General features: G+C 36.9%; 1 pseudogene across 1 annotated transcript in view; it reads left to right on the forward strand.

The window, feature by feature from the left end:
* Nucleotides 1-18469, forward strand: part of LOC143222401 (atrial natriuretic peptide receptor 1-like) — a 139751-nt pseudogene that overhangs the window by 17228 nt on the left and 104054 nt on the right. Inside the window, exon 2 of the transcript XR_013012228.1 lies at nt 7930-8044. The product of XR_013012228.1 is annotated as an atrial natriuretic peptide receptor 1-like (transcript). The remainder of the gene's footprint in view (nt 1-7929; nt 8045-18469) is intronic.

An 18469-nucleotide genomic window follows, 5' to 3' on the forward strand; every position in this document is an offset into this window, starting at 1 on the left:
ACTCGTAATCCGAGGGTCGCGGGTTCGCGCCCGCATCGCGCCAAACATACTCGCCCTTCCAGCCGTAGGGGCGTTATAATGTGACGGTCAATCCCACTATTCGTTGGTAAAAGAGTAGCCCAAGAGTTGGCGGTGGGTGGTGATGACTAGCTGCCTTCCCTCTAGTCTTACACTGCTACATTAGGGACGGCTAGCACAGATAGCCCTCGAGTAGCTTTGTGCGAAATTCCAAAACAAACAAACAAGAGTTCGCGGTCACATTGAATCGTGCCCAGCACCGTGAAACTGTGAGAGTACTATAAGTGTTATGTTGAAATATTGATGTTCGGTCTGTACTATAACTGTTATGATCAAATAGCGGTATTCACTCTGACCGGAGTGGCACAAGAGTTGGCGGTATGTGCTATTGACTAGATTCTTTCCCTATGGTCTGTCTATCACATCAAAGTTACGGATGGCCAGGTGCATAAGATCCGAACAAATATCTAAAATTAAATTTGAGAAAACAAAAAAAGAAAATAATTCGAACATTTGTTCTAAACAATCGAAACTTTAGCGCGACAACATAAAGCAAGTAAAAGTTACTGAGCAAAAATAAGCAAATAATAAAGAAATTATAAATGACTTGTCTCATAACGTAGGTTTATTTACTGAGTATAACTATTACAGTAAATCTATTACGGTTATAAACGAATACGTTTGTTTGTTTTTAAATTTCGCACAAAGCTACTCGAGGGCTATCTGTGCTAGCCGTCCCTAATTTAGCAGTGTAAGACGAGAGGGAAGGCAGCTAGTCATCACCACCCACCGCCAACTCTTGGGCTACTCTTTTACCAACGAATAGTGGGATTGACCGTCACATTATAACGGCCCCACGACTGAAAGGGCGAGCATGTTTGGCGCGACGGGGATGCGAACACAGGACCCTCAGATTACGAGCCTTACAAGCCTTATAAACGAATACATCGTAGGGTTAAATAAATGATAACATGTTTCAAAGAAATGTGACCGTTGACACTGACCTCTTACTTTTAAATAATTTGTTGTTTTCTTTGATTATCAAAACAAGACCACGTTGAACTATCTGCTGTGTCCACCGAGAGAAATCAAAACGTGGGTTTTAAGGTTCCATTCCTATAAAACGACCAATGTAAAACTGGAGGACTCACCTATATTATAATGTGATCTGTTACATATCAAGCAGGTTCTGCAAAGTTTAGAATATTTCAATGACTTGGTTTGATTTTACTTAGTTTGTAATTGTTGTAGGAATAAGACTTTGTTTGTGGTTAAACAGAAATTACACAATGGGCTATCTGTGCTCTGCCCACCACGGGTATCAAAACCGGGTTTTAGCTTTATAAACCTGCAGATTCACCGCTGAACCGCTGACGGATAATTTCAGTGAGAAAGTATCACCAGATTGGATAATGGTTAATATTTAGATTATGTATCATAACAAGTTTTACACTCCGTGTAATAAATAAAGGCAATCAAACTAAAAGTATATTATTTCGTGTAGCTTTTAAATTGGACCAAAACAACCGTTAAGTGAGAAAAACAAAAATATTGATGCTTCATATTTTAAAACTAGATGGCGCTGTACATGAAATGATTTTGTTTCGTTTGGTTTTGAATTTCGCGCAAAGCTACACGCGGGCTATATGCGCTAGTCGTCCCTAATTTAGCAGTGTAAGACTAGAGGGAAGGCAGCTAGTCATCACCACCCACCGCCAACTCTTGGGCTACTCTTTTATCAAATAATAGATTGACGGGCACATTATAACGCCCCCACGGCTGAAAGGGCGAACATATTTGGTATGACGGGGATTCGAACTCGTGACTCTCAGATTACAAGTCGAGTGCCTTAACCACCTGGCCATGCCGGGCCTGTATATAAAATATTGGAAAAACGGTCAGACCAGAGATTCCAAGACACAAACATAACCATTATTAATTTTGAACTCTTGACCACAGACAGAACAACCATCCGTCACCACTCGCCTGTATAAGTACACTCTTTACTTAAAGACGAGATTGGCTGTCATCAATGCAACATATTCACCGCAAAAAGTCGTGAGCCACCTAATACTCAGCCCGACACCACGCTAACCGCTAACTCATGCACAGTAGTGGAAATAACTACAGAAATACATGCACAAACAATCCTCGTGCATGAGTGACGACCATTACAGCGCGTGGCTGCACAGTAATGGGTTAGTTTTATACATCTTTATATCTCTCTCAATTTCTATTATTTTCTCCCAATACTTTATCTGTCTATCTATTTTCGTGTACGTTATGGACCCGTGGTCTAATTTTTTGACACCAAATTCAAGTGAATTCTGATAAGCCCAACAGTTCCAAAGACAGTAAGTTCCCTTTACTTTTATGTAAATTCGTCATATACGAACTAATAGCATAAAATTACGCATGTCTATAGTAACGTAGTTAGCACAGCGTGAAACACTTGGACTTTCAAGTAGGCAGAAATCGGACAACGGGTTTCTCTTCTTTTCTGTTTACTTTTATTCCGTTGTCTTCGCTAACAGTAACGAGTGTTATATTCATATTGTGAACCATATATAAGGTCTATTCAGACTACCTAATTATCATCCTTTACAAATATAAGGCTACACTTTGTATGTATGTGTGTGTTGTCCTCTCTTGTATTCAAAAGTCTCTATTGTTAACGTGTTTTGGTATCCTCGAAGAAAGTTTAAGTACAGATGTATTATAACAACTGGAACTTTGTCTCAACAATAGCTCTCTTCCCCAAGAAGCTCTACAAAGCCTGACTGGTGTCAGAAACTGGTTTAAGTGTGTAGTGAACTTCTTTACTGTTCTAAGTACATTAGAAGGGTAAACAAGGTTCCAATAGGAAGTGCACTCTTTAACTATGTTGTAGCACACTTGACGAGCTGATCTCTCCTGTTCTCTCCTCTCTTTGACTTCAACTCAATGGGAAGTAGACTGAATAACTTTACCATTTCTTAGTGCTATACCATCAGTGTTTGATCGATGTTAAAAATATTTCTATCGGATCGTCATATTATTTTTACCGAACACCAGATGCATGAAAAGGTAAATTGAAGTCGAGGCTACGTTTTCCATAAAAATCACTTTTTATATAAAACAATAAGATATATATATATATATATTAATAATGGCACAGCTCACACAGGGAAGTCTTTTTAAATTACCATGATATATGGAGGGGTGGATTTAACGGTCAGCTAAAACTGTTTGTTTTTTTTTAATTTCGCACAAAGCTACACGAGGGCTATCTGCGCTAGCCGTCCCTAATTTAGCAGTGTAAGACAAGAGGGAAGGCAGCTAGTTATCACCACCCACCGCCAACTCTTGGGCTACTCTTTTACCAACGAATAGTGGGATTGACCGTAATATAATAACGTTCCCACGGCTGAAATGGCGAGCGTGTTTGATGCGACGGGGATTCGAACCCGCGACCCTCGCATTACGAGTCGAATGCCTTAACAACCTGGCCATACTGGACCATCCCCGTTTTGTAGTGTACCAATCATAAAATCAGGCAATGTATTTGTTTTTTTTTAATTTCCCGCAAAGCTACACGAGGGCTATCTGCGCTAGCCGTCCCCAATTTAGTAGTGTAAGACAAGCTGCTAGTCATCAACACCCACCGCCAACTCTTGGGTTACTCTTTTAGTAACGAATAATGAGATTGAACGTCACATAATAACGTTACCATGGCTGAAAGGGCGAGCATGTTTAGTGCGACGGCGATTCGAACCCGCGACCCTCGGATTACGAGTCAAGCGCCTCAACCCACCTAAAAACATTCAATATTAATGCAAATGTTTTCTCAGTTTTCATGTCAACATTTGAAAGTAGGCTTAAGACATCTTTTAGTTTTAGTATTTTTGTAATGTTTTAACACACAGTAGACGGTTATAACATATACATAGCAATTACATTTCAGTTACAACTAAAGGATTTTTGTCTTCACCAAACAGCGTTTTAATTTGTTTATGTAATTTGTTGACGCTCACCTTACATACGCGTGACCAAATGTAGAAGGTATTTTATCATGCCAAGGCGTCAAGGAAAGGTTTATTGTGTCGTACTCACATAAAAGATGTCACGTGAGACACGTGTGACAAACAACAAATAACTTCCTTTGTTTGACATAGAAACACTGAAGAATATTGTTATGTAATAGACTATTTGTTGAACTTTTTATCACTATTAAAACTGGTATTTATGACGAAACTAACAGACGTTCAATTGTCAATTTTCTATAAGCTTATTTACGTTGTCGTTAGCACTTGAAAAGCGTGGGAGCTCAGAGTCAGCCATTTGAGTCGTGTGTTTTGACAGTTTCTAAGACTCCCGAGTATTCGCACACGTTTGTGACTTGAAAAGTCCATGATAAGGTTTACGTTTCAAATGTTACAAATAGATAATATAATCCCTGTTATAACACCAACCAAGGGTCGAACGTTGCGCTAAACGCCTGAATAGCATTTTATACCTGCTCTCAAAGAATTGTGTTACTGATAGATTTGTTGCTAAGCGACGATGTATATTGTTGATAATTACACAAACACAAACAGGAACCTAAAAGCGTTCTCTAGTGAGAAACAAGGGGAATAAATCTTTTGCTGTCAACGACAAGTTGATCATAATATTAAATAGAAACTGTGTACAGGAAGCTCGGAAATCATTCGAAGAATCACGTAGTTTCTTCCTTATGTGCTGAATGTAAGTTGTATGGATAAAGCAGTCAGCCAAAAACTAACAAGTAAAATTATTCTAAGCGGTATAATTGAAGGAGTGTAGAAGATTAGTGGACGTGAAAACTGGGATACATTACAGTTAACGAAGAATTCGTTGCTGTTATAACATTAACTGTTCCTTTTTTCCTTATTTTTCTCAGACTTGGAATAAACGAGTTACTCTCAACGACGAACCTCTGATAATTAGAAAATGCCAATTGAAATTAGAACTTAAAAAATCCAATTCTTCACCACTGTCAGTAAGGAAAAGTTTAAAACTGACCATCAAAGTAGTTTTGCAAATTGACAAACACATCTAGGAAATTTGTTCGTCATGTGCGGAATCAGAAACTCATAAATAAACCTCAGTTTAGAATATGTCTACTCTGAAAACTTTAGACCATCTATCTACTTGAATAATGTGTAATATTAGCCAGGACTTTCGTTCCAATTTAAACATCCAGCCTAACCTAATACAGAGACATCTAACAGCTGAAAGGTCTACTAACTAAATATATATATTTATTTTTAATGTCCTTTTCTTATGTATAGAAGCATTAAATAATTAGCATATACTAAGATTTTTACTAGTTGGAAACGACCGTCTATGCCGTAGGTTGGAACAATGTTATTGAGTGGAGCCTCATAGGATACGACAAGTCGAAGAAGAGAACAAACAATAGGCTTACATTGTGGATATAGTTTTACAACGTTAAGGTTTTATTTTGCTGTCCGTGATGATGAACCCAATCATTTCTGACAAGTTGGGTTTATTGCTTTCAGCTCATTCTGTCTTAATAACAGGAGATTTCAGTCGACTAGTAGCAAGATATGACAGACAATTATTTGTTTTCGTTCTACTTCACCAATGCAATAACTATTTGTTTTTTTCTCTTCCATTTCTGAATAACTTTAAATAGTATCAATACATTTAAAAGAACGATATGAGTCACAGGATGGTTTGAAAAACTTTAACGAATTGTTACTTAGCAACAAAATTCATAACTTCAATCGTATTACCCGATAGCGTACTTAATAGTTGGGATCTACAAGGTTGTCAAATAATTCATGCGCCGAGAATAAAAAAAACAAAAACATCCTACTGAATTCATAAGCGAAAAAACGACCATTCAGACTATTGGTTGCGAAATATTATGCACATATATACTAATAATACACTAATAATAATAATAGTACAGTATAACAATTCAAAATTTTTAAAACAGCAGCTTCTTCCTCTACTATCTACTTGATCATGTGAGCGGGGCTAATCCCTAGACGGTTCGGACTATTGCTACAATATGTTTCCAGCTTACGTGATTGATCTGTGGGTATTTGCTTTTCATATTCTAATAAATATAAATGGAATTTTATAAATGGTAAACGTATCATACATTTCTTAAATAAAAGTTGGAAAAATAAATAGAAAAAATAATTTAATGGAGAGTAGAGATTACTGTTTACTATTATTATTTACTCATACAATTGCTATGAGAAGTATCCAAAACAATATAAATGCTGCAATAAGAAATACACGAACAAGTAAAGTGATACCAGTTGAATAGATTTGAAAACGATTTTCAATCCTTACTTTGGTTGGAACTGTGAACCATATAGGTAAAGCAGTCTTAAAAAAACAGTCTAAAATATATCCGTTTGTTATCCATTTACTTGTTTGTATCATTTTAATTGCTCGTTTTTTTGTTTGGATACTTTTTGAAGCAAGTTCTGTTGTTGTTTTTTTCCAGTTTATATACATTATAAGTCCAGTAGCTTACCGTTAAGCTACTGTACTCCCTCAGTAAACAAAGTACAAACATAATACGAAAAATCAAGGTTTTTGTTTTACCCAGTCCTGTGTAAGTCTTCGGATCATGGCCAGGGAGTTTAAGGTGCTCGACTCGTAATCTGAGGGTCACGGGTTCGAATCCCAGTCGCATCAAACATGCTCGCTCTTTCAGCCGTGGGAGCGTTATTATGTGACGGTCAATCCCACTATTCGTTGGTAAAAGAGTAGCCCAAGAGATGGCGGTGGGCGGTGATGACTAGCTGCCTTCCCTCTAGTCTTACGCTGCTAAGTTAGAGACGGCTAGCGCAGATAGCCCCCGAGTAGCTTTGCGCGAAATAAAAAAACAAACAAACAAAAGTCTTTGGGTTTACAAAATTCGCTAAAATCAGGAGTTTGATTTCCCTCGGTGGACACAACAGATAGTCTCATGCGTTTTTTTAAGAAAACACATACACTTAAAGAAGGTGAGGAAAAGTATTGGAGGAAAAATAACCTATGTACAACGACAATATCATTGGTTGACGTATCTTGGAAATTTAAGGTCTTTAAAATTCACGTGATATAAATGTATTTAAGATAAACACACGTTTTTAGTCAATTATGATTACTATCATGTATACTGTTTTCAGTTTCGTTCCCTTTTCGTTAAGCCTGGCATGATCACATAATTATGACGCTCTACTCCCTATATGCGGGTCGCAGGTTCGAATTCAGTGTCCAACCATACATGATTGCCCTTTCAGCCGATATAATGTGACACTCAATCACAATGCACGTTGATAAAACAGAAGCCCAAGCAATTTTTATTGCTAAACTAAGGACAGTCAGTGTAGGTAGTTCTCTTGTATCTTTGTATGAAATTCATAAGAATCAAACAAACCTTTTCCTTGCGGTCCAAGGTGTGACAGAGATAAGTTTACGGACTTATGACACTAAAATTCAAGGTTTGATATTTCCTTGGTGGAGAAAGCAGATGGCCCAATGTGGCTTTTCTCTAAATCAAACAATCAATCTAATTTATTTAGATTTTCCCAGGCATGGCCAGATGATTAGGGCGCTCGACTCGCCCTTTCAGCCGTAGGGCACTACTAAAATGTGACGGTCAATCCCAATATTCGTTGGTAAAAGAGTAGCCCAAGAGTTGGCGGTGGGTAGTAATGACTAGCTGCCCTTCCTCTAGTCTTACACTCTTAAATTAGGGACGGCTAGCGAAGATAGCCCTTGTGTAGTTTTGTGCAAATTTCAAAAAACAAAGTTACTTGGATTTAGCTTTCCTTTTTATTTTGCATTATATCAAAAATATATTTAAATTTTTTTAAAAGTTTCTGATGTTTATGAGAATGTTATCATCTTGTCACAGGAAGATCTTTGTATTTATTCCAGTCATTCTGATCTGTGGGTCACCAGACATTGTTAGAGACATCCTCTTAGCCGCTGAAGACCTGCACATGGTTCAAGATGGAGATTACGTTTTCTTCAGCATTGAGCTTTTCACCAGGTAAGATATTCATATTTCAACTTGTTTATTATTTACGTAATTCTCCAGGCACTCTTCTTCATAGCCCCTGGCTTAAAAATACATTCAGAGTTGCTCCTACACAATATTGTTCAAGTAATGTTGATCATGAAATATATTTTTATTCCAGCTCCCAGTGGGATAGCGATTAAAGTTAGCGACTTGCAACATTGGAATTCGATTCTCCGTGTTGGAGACAGCAGATAGCTCAGTGTGGCTTTGCTCTAAAACAAATAAACTCTCATTTTCCTTAATAATAATTTAAAAAAAAGTCAATTTCCCACAGCGGACACAGCAGTTAGATTGCCAAATAAGGAACTCCTAAGTGGCGCAATCGTACGTCTGCGGACTTACAGAGACAGAAACTGTGTTACGATACCAGTAGTTGCAGAGCCCAGATGATTCTCTGTGTAGCTTCGCTCTTAACTACAGAAATAACAATAAAAATAACTGTAATGTGTAGTATGGAAGCATTTAATGCGATTTCTTAGAAATTGCAAGCGACCAAAACATATCACAATAGACATTATAATTAACCTAGACAAACTTTTAGCTATCCGTGTTAATAAGATTAGTTATTTAGTACCAAATGAAATTGAATTATACACATTTAAATTACAGCTTAATTCACTGTTGAGTGTTCGTATGAGTTAATAACATTAATTAATTAGAACTTCAGTTAATCACACTTAAATTGATTAATATTGTTATTGAATATTATTTAATTTTAAAGTTCATATGATATATTTCACAGTTTCCATGCACACAAGTATACGTAGCTTTAACATACAACGTTGGTTAAGGAAGGGTGTTATAATGTGACTGTTAATCCCACTATTCGTTGGTAAAAGAGTAGCCCAAGAGTTGGCGGTAGATGGTGATGACTAGCTGCCTTCCCGCTAGTCTTACACTGCTAAATTAGGGACGGCTAACGTAGATAGCTCTTGAGTAGCTTTGCGCGAAATTCAAAACAAACAAATACTGATAATTTTTGATTGAGTTATAGAGCAAAAATAGTTAAGAAAAAACAGATTCGCATGTTAAAGAATATGGTTTTGGTTTTGTTTTACTGTGATATTGATCATCCAAAAACTAATAACTTCCAAGTTGTGCCATGGTTGATATATATATATATATTGTATACACCAGTTTTCGTCCAAATCCATTCATCCGTTTTCGAGGAATATTGCTGACAAACACATACACACGATGGGAAACACAATACCTCAGTCAGAAGTAATGGCTAATGCTATTTTTCTCACAGTACGAACTTTTAGTCTTAGACTTCAGAACAAGGTTGTTTTTTAAAGGTATCACATGACTTGCTGGTTGTCTTTTTATGTTTCTTGAATTTCAAGAACCCGTAAAGTGGCTGTCTATAGTAGTTGTTCCTAATTATAAGGCGAAAGACTAGATGGAAGACAATCATAGCCAATCGTTGGGCTATTATTTTCAGACCAAACAGTGAAATTTATAGCCACTCTTAAAATTCACCCATATCAAAGAAATCAGCTGGATATTTTTACAACGGGGCGCAAACCATGAATTTTAAATACACAGTCAGGTGCGCTAACCATGGAACTATGATAGATATTACTACTGGAAGAAATCTTCCCCACGAGAAGATGTATATGGTACCATAAGTAAACAAGGCAAAGTAATAGGTAATAGGAAGGCTGTTTTGAATTAAGTACAAAGCTAAACATTGGGCTATTTGTGCTTTGCCCACCACGGGTATCAAAAAACAGCTTCTAGCGTTGTAAGTTCGCAGATACTGCTGTGCCACTAGGGGAGTATAAAATAAGGTTTCTTTGTTTGTTTTTGAATTTCGCGCAAAACTACACGAGAGCTATCTGCGCTAGCCGTCCCTAATTTAGCAGGGTAAGACTAGAGGGAAGGCAGCTAATCATCACCACCCACCGCCAACTCTTGGGCTACTCTTTTACCAACGAATATTGGGGTTGACTCTCACATTATAACATCCCAACGGCTGAAAGGGCGAGCATGTTTGGTGCGACGGGGATTCGAACCCCCAACCACAGATTCTGAGTCGAACGCCTTGATCACCTAGCCATGGCGGGCCCATTTTATAAAAGCTAGTCCTACATCCTCGACCTGTGATATGGTACCACGGATATGATCCCTAGCGTCATTTGGGACAAACTTATCTCCTGAAATTTTGGTTCAGCTATGTTCTCCAGGTTATAAAAATACGATGGCCACAGACGGAAAACATGACTGGAAAAAATGTCAAAGTCCTTTCAGACTAATAGTATTGGCAAGGCAGGATTGACACATCCATATGAACAAGAAAACCATCTAAATTGAATCTAGTGAACTTTTATTCTATTATTTTGGTAGTTATGGCTATCTGTTGATCACGAGTTTGAATCTTGCCTCCGAACGTACTCTACCTTTCTCTCATGGAAGGGTTATAATATGATGGTCAAATACTTTTCTTTGGAAAAAAAGAATAGTCAAAGAGTTGGCGGTAGGTGGTGTTGACTGGCTCTCATCATTCTTTTCTGTCACTTCTAAATTAGAAACGGCTAACGTCCTCTAGTAGTATTTCGTGAAGTACGAAAAAAGAAAATAAACAGAAGAAAAAACCAAAACACAACACGAAATCTAGAAGTACCCAGTGCAGGCCTTTCCTTAGACAAGATACGGAGAATACGAGCATATGAAAGAGGGAAACATAGTGCAAAGCTGGATTAGGCCTATATGCACTGAAACAGTTGCAGTGAGAGACGAAGAGAAACGAATGATTTATTGTATTGACATTCGAACAAGCAGCAGTAAACATAAAGAACGTATGTCGTTTGGCTTTATGGTTATTACAAGTTTTTCGTATAAGCAAAAACTGAAAGCTTCCAAATCGCGCTGGAAAGCTAACGTGAAGTCTTATTCCTGTCAGGATAATAGGTCTTCACCAATTGATCGAGAAGAAATTCCCACGTTTTAGGACCTGAACACGAAAAAAAAGACCGAGGCAACAACTATTTTACTAAGAATCGATATCGAAGAAAATAAAACTGGTTTTCTTTACTTGACGTATCAGAGATGTCATCTAACTCTGTGCCAACCGTCTTCTGTATATTATTTTGCTCAAACAAGGACTTGAAAGTCGATGTCTTTAGAGAGTGGGGAATCTTCAGACAGTTATCAAAAAACATAATCTAATACTAACCTTAGTGCCTATCCTTTGCAAAACGTTGCTACATTTGGAATTAAGACATTCATCAAAAGTATAAAGGTGTTCTTCTCAATGTGGTGTGTCAATGCTTTGGCTTATGTATGTTGGAATATCTTTCCTGGATTTCTATGGCATATATGAAATCTACTTTGACAGCTTTAGGCATTTGCAAGTGCAAGTAAAAACAACATATCACAAATTTTTCTTCTTCAGTCTCAAGAACTATTTAGTGTGTTTTTTTTTTTCTTGACTTTCGTTTACGAATAACCATCTGGAATTCCCATCCATTGGACGAGTGAAATGCAAAACTCGTTTGTTATAAAGGATAGGAAACTGTGCTTCTGTTTTCGTTTTCTTAACAGAATAAACATAAAAAGTACAATAAATAAAGGTATCAGTAGTGAAAAGAAAAACACTTTACAATAATGGTTACGTAGTTCGTTCTAATACTGAGGGATATACGACATTACGTAGTTTTACCGAAATTAAGTATGAGATTAGATGGGGGAGAGTCCAAATTCACCATTCCATGACCTTCCTCGTTTCATTATGTATCATTGTGTCAAGTTTGGTGCTGATTGATCAAGAAATGTGGAAACATTTAAGAAACAGACACACAGACATATGTTGACGTTTATTTATATAGATAACAATCTATATAATGTAACTGATAGTAAAATAATTCTTCTCCTGTTTCATAAACTTCTTTTTGTGAGTCTGCATGAAATATTTGATGCTATTTATTCCATTAATTTTGTTTTGGTTTGTCTGTATTCTGATTTTAATCGCCTGCAGGTAAATTAAAATAAGTACTTTTTTAAATCGTGAGCAGTAAATGTTATTGTGATCAAATAATGTCCATAACAACAACAACAACAGACCATTTTAATCTTCCGAAGTATTTCATATTTTTAGGAATAATTGTTATTATGTTTTAAATGTGCCCCGATGGCACAGCGGTAAACTTGAGGGATTATAATTATAAATTTGCAGTGGGAATGGGTCTGGTGGTTAAGGTTTGGTTTGGTTTTTTGGAATTTCGCACAAAGCTACTCGAGGGCTATCTGTGCTAGCCGTCCCTAATTTAGCAGTGTAAGACTAGAAGGAAGGCAGCTAGTCATCACCACCCACCGCCAACTCTTTTACCAACGAATAGTGGGATTGACTGTCACATTATAACGCCACCACGGCTGGGAGGGTGAGCATGTTTGGCGCGAATCAAAACAAAACAAACAATAGACTCTGTGCCAATAGTCAATATACATCTTGCCGTTTCAAATAAAAATAAGTAAGATACAGGTTTCACTCAGTTATTCCGTTGTCGTCAGTCGGATGTACGTTTTGCTCATTTATTCCATTATCTTCAGTTAATTGTAAGTTATGCCCAGTTAGTTCGTTGTATTCATTTGGATGTAGCTTTCGCTCAGTTATTCTGTTGTGTCTCTGTCAGTAATATGTTTCAGCAGATAGCCCGATGTGACTTGTCCTATATGAAAACATTCCGTTGTCTCTACTTGTATGTACGTTATGCTGAGTTAATTTGCTGTCTTTAGTTGGATGTAGGTTTTCCTCAAGTGTTCCGCTCTTTGCAGTTGAATATAAGTTTCGTTCGATGTAGGTTTCGTTGTTCTATTTCATTGCTCTCAATTTGATATAAATTACCCTGTCTCCTTATTTCCTATCTATTAACAGACGTTTGTTTTACGAGGTTAATCATAATATAGACTTTTCTCATAAGCTTATTTTAACATTTTTAAAAATAATATGCAGAACTTCCTTATGACAAAACGAATCAATTAGACCGAAAAGCCTATTCTAGTACAGCTTGAATACTAAGTATCATGACATCTCTCTACATGTAAGTAACGTATGGCAGCTGGGATGTTCATTTGTATATTTCTTTCAACTCATTTAAGCCCGGCATGGCCAAACGTGTTAAGGCGTTCGACTCGTCATCTGAGGGTCGCGGATTCGAATCCCGGTCGCACCAAACGTTATAATGTGACGGTCAATCCCATTATTCGTTGGTAGAAGAGTAGCCCAAGAGTTGGCGGGGGGTGGTGATGACTAGCTGTCTTCCCTCTAGTCTTACGCTGCTACATTAGGGAGTGCTAGCGCAGATAGCTCTCGAGTAGCTTTGCGCGAAATTCAAAACAAACAAATTCAACTCATTTATTAAAATGTTAAAAAAGGTATACACATCACAATTTTGTTTGTAGTTTTTAATAACAATAAATTTTCATTTTCTAAACGCTACATCTCATAAGCAGTATATATACACATCCCTGGAGGTGGTTTGCAGAAACGTTAGCCAATTAATTATTTTTCCCTACTGTCCCTGATGGCTTGGCGGTGCGACAAACAAACAAACATTTCATAATCTCTTCACAGAGAATGCAAATTAGAGATTTTATTAAGTCATTCGTAAAAGACATGGTTTTATTATGGCATTTCATCAATTACTAGACTGACAATTTCCATCTGTTTGAAGCAGTACTGAATACAGAGGACGCTGCGCCGGAAACGTATGAATAAATTAAACAGATTGTAAACAATACCGATTCTGAGTCATAGGATATTCGAATCTTTAGAAAACGTCGTGATTTGCATTGAAATGGAATATTTAATCTTCTGACATGTTACAATTCTTTTTCTAAAAGTTTTACTGTATGGTATAATAAAACAATGCATTTCAGCTCTACACATTAAGATATTATATTTAGTGCACGTAGCTGGAAGTTGAGAGGTTTTGTTGTTTTTTTAATTTCGCGCAATGCTATTCAAGGTCTATCTGTGCTAGTCGAACTGTATTTAGCAGTAAAAGACTCGAAGGAAGGCAGCTAGTCATCACCACCCACCGCCATCTCTTAGGCTACTCTTTTACCAACGAATTGCGGGATTGACCGTCATATTATAACGCCTCCACGACTGAAAGAGTAAACATGTTTGGTGCGACCGGGGTTCGAACCCGCGATCCTCAGATTACAGGACGAACACCTTAACCCATTTGGCCATGCCAGGCCTATTTTAAGCTTCATAAGTCTAACTAATGAAATACTGTTAGCCAGTTTGGGGTAATACTGATTTACTCTTGTTCTCGAGGCAATTTTCAAAGTTTGTAATTTTTCGATATTAATACAAATGTTTGGATTGTGTTAATCAATATACCCTCGTGCTTCAACATAAAGAAAAGTTTGCTTATAAAACTAGTCAGAACACCAGAACGATCACGAAAAACATGATTTGATAACCTTCGGCTTTGTTGCTTTTCACTGCTTAATTCGAATCTCTTATGAGGAAACAACACCAAATGAACCAGTAACCTATTTTTATAGAAACTGGTAAATATCACTTTACCATAACCACCACCTCTCAGTGTCTCAAGGCTTAAGCTGAAGGCTTAAAAACGTGGATTCGATACCTCTAGTGGGGTAGAATTCAAATAGCACATTATGCAGCTTTTAGCGTAACAACAAAGAAGGGAATATCTTATAGCCTCCCCATATCTCGACGCTAAGCCTCACAACTTACAACGATAAAATTTAGGTTTCGATACCCGCAACTGGTAAAGCATAAATACTTTAAAATTCCCGGATATGATCCAGTCCAGTTTACGTTGATTCTTGCACACTTAAGTGAAGTTTTGTGGTACCACTTATTTGATGTTATTATTTTATGTTATCATTTTACGTGTAAAATATTAAGAAGAGATTAAAAATTAGTGTTTAATACGATCAGTATTCAACTAGTACCACTTCTTAATTTTATGTTATCATTTGATGTGTAAAATATTAAGAAGAGATTAAAAATTAGTGTGTAATACGATCAGTATTCAACTATTATAAAACATATTTTTGTATATTGTAGTAATTCTTTATACCGATACACAGAAACAATACAATATTGTTGATTTTTCAACAACAAAATATGTGTTTGTCTCGTTGGTGTGTTTATAAAAATATTTTACAAATGTAAAACACTTAAAAATGTCAATATATTATTTCTGAATGCATCCTAAGCCCTCGATAATTTACGATTTAACATTCTGGGAAGGAAATACGTAAGGGTTCGTGTCGGAAGAGATTAATAATAAACATGTTATAATAAACATGACAGTGGTTAAAGGTCACAACCCACAGATATTGCTAAGTTTCAGTCATATGGTAGTTTCCTTTTAAATATTTTTTATATCGTCAAACAGACTTAAACGTTTCGCTAAATCTTGGTTTTTTGCATCAAAACATTGATAAAAATGCACATAAAATTCCAAAAACGAATAACTTTTTTTAAAAGCCTTTCCTAATAGATGAAAATGCGAATATCGTGTTTCTGAGTCTTTATCTGTTAAAAGATGGTTACTTTATATTGTGATACCAGTTTAATCAGATCCCTCACACAGCGCACCAAAGTCTTTATCTCATGAATAAAGCTGTTAAACAACAACAAAAAAGTGGCACTCCTTACTACGTTATTTGTTTCTTAGTTTCAAATTAAAATGCTTCGAGATCTGTTGCATGCACGAGTGTGTTTGTGTGTTTTTCTTATAGCGTAGCTACATCGGGCTATCTGTTGTGTCCACCGAAGGGATCGAATCCCTGATTTTAGCGTTGTAAATTGAAAGACTTACCGCTATCCCAGCGGGATAATGCATGCGTGAAAAGAGTGAACGTTAGCCTCTCTTCTGACCCAGGTTTTTACCGAAAAGAACGGCAATTGTTTCCATCACTCATTTTCAAGACTGAATTCTACAGTTGGATAGAAAACTTTCGAAAGTCACATAGAATACTGATTTATGTCTCAGAATTTCTGGCTAAGAAAGATGACCCAGGAAGGTCGAAACGTTGTTCTTTCTTTATCAATAAAAGTGTTAATACCCATACCAGCCGTTCTGAGATACATTTTCATTTCAAGTGGGTTTCTCTTCATCAGGAATACTCATTTATACGTTAGCAAGTTTTTCAAAACACGAAATTGAGATTTTCGTTTTTTCATAAAAAATATCTTTTAAACATTCTGTCTAAAACCTACAACAGGTACAAATAATTTTTCAGCGTTTCGTATTTAACTTCTAAAAGTGCTTTTTCCCATAAAACATATCACTGCCTTTGAAAAACCGTATGTATATAATTCATACCCCGAATAATTCATAGAAGGTAATTATATATATATTTTTCCCAATGTATTTTAGTTCTATTGATTGATAACAGGGATTTTACTTTTTTCATGGCCAACAGGAGAGGGCACTCGACTCGTAATGTGAAGGTCGCAGGTTCGAATACCCGGAACACCAAGTATGCTCGCCTTTTCAGCCGTAGATGCATTATATATTACAGTCAATCCTACTATTTGTTGCTAAAAAAGTAGCCCAAGAATGTACGGTGGGTGATGATGACTGGATGTTGTACAGCGATAAATTAGAGACGGTTCGCGCAGATACCCCTCGTGTGGCTTTGCGCAATATTCAAAAACAAACAAAACAAATCTCACGAGTACACAGGGAGTTTCAAAGGGGGTTTGATAGAACCCCCTTATTATGATTAAGATAATTATGTTTACAGAGTCATACGATATGTCTGGAGATTTCATCTCACAAATTACAATCCCGTTTCAAACATTCTGCCTAGAGCCCTGTACTTGCATGCTCATTTGGTAGTGATATTTTTTAATAGGCCCCGGCATGGTCAGGTGGGTTAAGGCGTTCGACTCGTAATCTGAAGGTCACGGGTTCGAATCCCCGTCGCACCAAGCATGCTCGCTCTTAATTGAACATATCATATTAACAATAAAATTATTATAATAAATTATTCTTTCTCCTTCAAACCCTTCCCCAGTATGGCCAGATGGTTAGGGTGCTCGATCCTCAATCTGAGGGTCACGGGTTCGAGTCATAATCCCATCAGACATGCTCGCCATTTCAGTCGTGAGAGCGTTATAATGTGACGGTCAATCCCACTATTCGTTGGTAAAAGAGTAGCCCAAGAGTTGGCGGTTGGTGGAGATGACTAGCTGCCTTCCCTCTATTCTTACACCGCTAAATTACGGACGGCTAACGCAGATAACCCTCTTGTAGCTTTGCGCGAAATTAAAACAAAACAAACAAACAATTTTTAAAAAATATTTTCTACACATATTTTAAAATAATTCTATATAAGATTATATAAGTATTTCCCATTCGCTTTCTTGTTTATTGCATTCTAAATCTTCTAATTGATGCATTAATTTTATCTTTTATTTGCCAAGTTTTTCACTTCAAGTGCTCGCGGTGAGTCATCGTATATTTAATACGTGCAGCTGGTAACTGAGGAAGTGGCTCATATAAAATGAGACATGCCTCAATATTCGAACACACTTAACAAATTTCCGCGATATTCAGTTACTTAGAAAACATTATTAAACGATTTAATTGAACATATCATATTGACAATAAAATTATTATTATAATAAATTATTGTTTGTTCTTAAAACACCTCCCCCAGGGTGGTTAGATGGTTAGGGTGTTCGACCCGTAATCTGAGGATCACGGGTTCGAGTCGTAGTCCCATCAAACATGCTCGCCATTTCAGTCGTGAGAGCGTTATAATGTTAAGATCAATTCCACTATTCGTTGGCAAAAGAGTAGCCCAAGAGATGGCGGTGAGTTTGAGATGACTATCCGCGTTCCCTCTATTTTTACATTGCTAAATTAGGAACGGCTAGCGCAGATAGCCCTCGTGTAGCTTTTCGAGAAATTCACAACAAATCCAATCCAATGTCATTCAAAATTAAATAGCAAGAAAAACAGAAAAAAAAATTAATTTGACCATCATAAACCTGTAGAACATTCAAGTTTCATCGAACCTTTCGAATGTTTAAATTGAATACTTGGTTCTTATGTTCTGTTTATGAACAAATGATATAGCAGTAGGAGTTAAATATTAGCCCGGCATGGTCAGATGGTTAGAGCACTAGACTCGTAATTCACGGGTTCCCGTCCCGCCATGAGGGTGTTATAATGTGACACTCAATCATACTATTCGTTAGTACAAGGGTTGGCGGTGGGTAGTGATGACTAGCTGCTTTCCCTCTAGTCATACACTGGTAAGTTAGGGACGGCTAGCGGAAATAGCCCTCGTGTAGCTTTGCACGAAATTCAATAAACAAGCATTAATTGAAAGTTTCTTGCAGACCACTGATTCGTTGTTCGAGTCCAGAAATATGTTCTCCATGTTATT

The sequence above is a fragment of the Tachypleus tridentatus genome, chromosome 8 (assembly GCF_004210375.1).
Source record: "Tachypleus tridentatus isolate NWPU-2018 chromosome 8, ASM421037v1, whole genome shotgun sequence".
Taxonomy (NCBI): Eukaryota; Metazoa; Arthropoda; class Merostomata; order Xiphosura; family Limulidae; genus Tachypleus; species Tachypleus tridentatus.